Source organism: Ostrinia nubilalis, chromosome Z (genome assembly GCF_963855985.1).
Source record: "Ostrinia nubilalis chromosome Z, ilOstNubi1.1, whole genome shotgun sequence".
NCBI lineage: Eukaryota > Metazoa > Arthropoda > Insecta > Lepidoptera > Crambidae > Ostrinia > Ostrinia nubilalis.
In genome coordinates this window covers 25036407-25040647 of record NC_087119.1, presented here as the reverse complement: position 1 = coordinate 25040647, position 4241 = coordinate 25036407, and the positions used below count along the sequence as shown (strand labels likewise).

Here is a 4241-nt window from a genome sequence, read left to right as displayed (position 1 = left end):
AGATTTTTCATACAAAAGGATTTTCCCGCTAATTCCTGTTCCCGTGAGAATTCCTAAGTATACTATAACCTGCCCAGGAGTATGAAGAATAATTGTACCAAGTTTCGTTAAAATCCGTCGAGTAGTTTTTGTTTCTATAAGGAACATACAGACGGACAGACAGACAGACAAAAATTTTACTGATTGCATTTTTGGCATCAGTATCACCCCCTGATAGTTATTTTGAAAATTATATTTCATGTACAGAATTGACCTCTCTACAGATTTATTATAAGTAGGTATAGATATGTAGGAGAGACGTCTTAATTACACTTTAAATCGTAGATCGATAAAGAACCCCTTTGTCAAACCGTATGAATAGCAGCAAATAGAACTTTGCGTATTGGAAAAATAGGAATGCCTACGGAAAAGCCAAACATTTTTTAAAAAGAAGTTAATATATTTTACTTACATTTAAATCCAAAAATATCTTTATTCCGACCCAAGGGTAAGTAGGCAGTTATGTAGGTATAAATGAAAATACGTATGTAGGTACTTATTATTTATTAATGGTCATGTTCTACATTTTCTATTAAATATGGGCCCAATACATCAATGATGTCGCCATCACAACAAAGTACCATAAATGGTTTAACGAGATTCCGATATTTGTATAGGGAATAAGTTTTTTTTTGGTATGCATAATTGCTACTTTTTTGCACATAAATGTATGTATGTACCATCCATGATGACAATAGCCTTTCTTTGTGGTAAATCGTTTCCTGGCTTCCCGAAAAGAGACTGGAACATAAAGGTTTCTTTGGGCTACTTCCTCTCTACTAATATGTTGTAACCCTAAATGTGCTGGTACGAAATGTTCCTCCATCATACTGCGTGCTTTCATTACATATTTTGTAAGAGTACTCCTTGAAATGCCAAGTAATGTAGCTATTCTGTCATCTGAATCACCGGTCCTCAGCTTCATTAAATAAGCACCAACTGTAGTAATTCGTGCTCTCTGATAGTATCTATGGCAAAGAAGATCTGAAGGACGAATCTGAAAATAAAATAAAACATCAGATTCACAGTTCAACAATAAGAAGAGCAATATTTATATAGGATTAACGACTTTTGTGTGTAACGGAATAGTAAGATGAGTGATGAAAGATAATTTATGATTTGAACGCTGAATGATGAGGAATGATTGGTCTATGGAGGAAACGAAAGGGATGAATGAGGAACGAGGATTGAGAGTGAGAATAGTGGTAGTTTAAAAGAGTAGTCTGTTGTTATGCAGGAAGTATAAATAAAACTTTACTGAGTTTATTTGGCTCAGGGAATTTTTAACTGGCTTTATAATAGTAAAAATTATGTTTAATATTATGTAAGTAATAATATTGCAATATTTTAATAATATAAGTCTATTTGTATTATACAGGGTGGAAACGATAAGTGATCTATAACACTTTTAATATTGTGTGGCTGGCATACATTTAGTATGGAGGCTGAAAACATTGAATTTTCGGATAGATCCAGTTAATTCTGTAACTATTTACTGATACCGTTAGAAAGAGCTCGTGAAGCACTTTCAGGATGAGTAACCAGTTTTTCGATATCTTGTGTAGTTTAGAAATAATCGAGTGAGATCACTTATCGTTTCCACCCTGTATAACCTGTATGGATGAGAGTAGTGGCAGATTGAAAGCAATGGAAGGAGTTGAAGGATGGGAAGGCTGATTCGGAAAAAACCTTTTTAATTATTATAATAAACCGGCATAATTATTTTTATGTATTATAAAACTGGCAGGGCTCTTACCTCTCTGGGTTGAATCCAATTTCGAACAATGTTTAATATATCTTGATTATTCTCTGTATCCAAACAATGACTTCAAGTTCGCAATAATGAACAACCACATCCAACACAAACTTGTTGGTGACCTACCGGGGCACCGATTGGCATATCTGGAGAGTCTTGTGAAGTAGGTGTGGTATCTCTTTGCAATAATGAGTGACAAGCCCCACAGATGTAGTCATTTGCAGTAACCTGTTTAAAAATAATAATAATTAGAAATAAGTTTAAAAAAATTATCAGTTTTTTAATGTCCCGCACTTAAATTATTTTATTTTAGTATTAATTTACAGAAACCAATAACTTTACAAGAATTAGACTGATTGTATAGCCAATAACATTTTATTAAATAAGGACTTTAGCGTGCATTACCTCTAATGGAGTTAGTCGTTCCACAATTATGTTCCTGATGTTAATATGATGTTGAGTGTTAGTTCTCAGGGACATGAGCTGATGTGAACGTGTTCTAGGCTCTAGTGTTCTACTGCAAAGCACACATTTTCTGCTAAGATTTGAAGTAGATGCATTTGTGTTGTATCTTGGGCTTGGGTCCAACATGTTGTGCATATAAGATCATGAGCTGTAACCTGTAAAAATAAATAGATTCATTGCATGCCATGCCACACATACTCCTGTGCGTTGAATAAATTGAGCCGCAAACCATAAAAAAAATGATAATTCAATATTATGTGCTGTTAGTAGAATTTTGGGTCAGAGGGTAGGGTTAAACAGCTTTAGTAAATAAGCATTGTTGTTATAATAATTAATTATGACGTGTTACAAACTTAGTTACAAAAAATAATAATCTAGTAGTCTTAGTTCCAAAAAACAAAACAAAACAAGCTTTCATTGAGAGCAGGGAGATAGTGTCAAAGTAAATAATTCCTTAGATTTACACCAAAACCAGCTGGATTGTCAACATAATTGTTGTTTCGCTCATGCCTCCATTGCGCTGTACCATCGACTAGTTTCTTACAATCGAATCGGGCCTGGCTGTCCACACTGTCCAGGGTTGAACCACAGATAATAGCGGAACATTCATTTCAAGACAACCCGCCATGAGAATGGCAATTCAGAAGTTTGGCAAGGCTAGTACTTATTCATAAGATTGCAGAGCAAAATGTAGGTACTTACCGATCGAGGTGCTGCCCATTGTTGTGTATAATTAAGTTGCTCATTTTCTAACACCATAGAACCACCAGCCGAGCCTTGGCCGAGCCACACAAAAACAGTAAATCCCAGGCTGAGTATGTCGTTATTGCAATCAATCAGAGTCCGTTTGAATAGCCAAGTTTGTAGTTAATAAAGTTCCGAAAATAAAAGCTAAAACACAAACGAATCACAAAGAAGGATCAAGCAAGACAGCAACACAGCAAGAGTGAGTGAGAGAGAAAGGTGATGCGAGTGAATGACAATTTGACTAACAAATAGGGATGTCCATTTAGAATAGACATAATCGATTAAATTGATCGTTTTTGAAAAAATTTATTTTTAAACATTGTGTTGCTATAAATATTTATTTTATTTATTTAATAGGACAACCAACAAGACATACACTGGAAGACAATCAATATTTACAACGTATTTAACTTAATCTAAGTGCTGCCTTAATTATAGGTTGCCACGGCATGCAATAGTGGACTTATACATAAACAGTGTCTACACTTAAAGAAAAGAGTAAATATGTAAATGTAGGTAAATAAATGTGATTAAATATACATAAAATGCAATAATCCACTGAAGCGCTGCGGGCGCGGCGGATCTGCGCCCGTCTAAAGGTCTAATGATTAGACTCTAGTCTAATCGATCATACCATTATTTACTTAAATCGAATTAAAAAAGCGCATCTCTGTCTCTGCTCTGTCAATATGTCGGTGACTTTGATTTCGTTTAAATACTTTTAAAATATTTTTTCGAACTGCAACTTGTCCGATAGGTTTGGACACTTGCAAGTAAATAAATAAAATATACATAAAATTATGGTACATACTAAGTCTTTGAAAATCTTAGGGCGATTTTTATCAATGTCCTTTGTCTGCTCGATTGCATTGATTAGAGATGGGTTATACTAGGTAAATTTGATACTAGGTGCACCTATTCCAAGTATTTATTAATACTCGATCCAAATACCTGTTCCACCTAGTACGTAGTAATTTAGCATACTTGACGCGACTAGTGCGGACTAATCCAAGTAATATGACTTTAAAATACAATTTTCTTTGAAAAGATACAACCGTAGTATGAATAATGCAATTTGAAATTGAATAATAATTCCTCCCTTCATACTTCAACAGGCTTTGGACTGTCAACTTAAAAGTTGGCGTATTTAAAAGATATCAATTTCATAAAAATATTTACATATATTTTTCTTATTCACATGAATATGGTTTGACTACGTTTGTGTGCGTTTGCT

The 4241-nt window shown here is 34.2% G+C and overlaps 1 long non-coding RNA gene across 2 annotated transcripts; it reads right to left on the bottom strand.

The window, feature by feature from the left end:
* Positions 1–504: 504 nt before the first annotated feature.
* LOC135086649 (uncharacterized) lies at positions 505–3246 on the bottom strand. 2 transcript variants are annotated; one of them, XR_010260558.1, is made up of 4 exons: positions 2614–3246; positions 2201–2415; positions 1796–2023; positions 505–1036 (listed from the first exon to the last, which is right to left on the bottom strand). It is a non-coding gene; the product is annotated as an uncharacterized LOC135086649 (long non-coding RNA). The 2 variants fall into 2 exon arrangements; XR_010260557.1 differs by having other exon boundaries at positions 2963–3246.
* Positions 3247–4241: the final 995 nt, after the last annotated feature.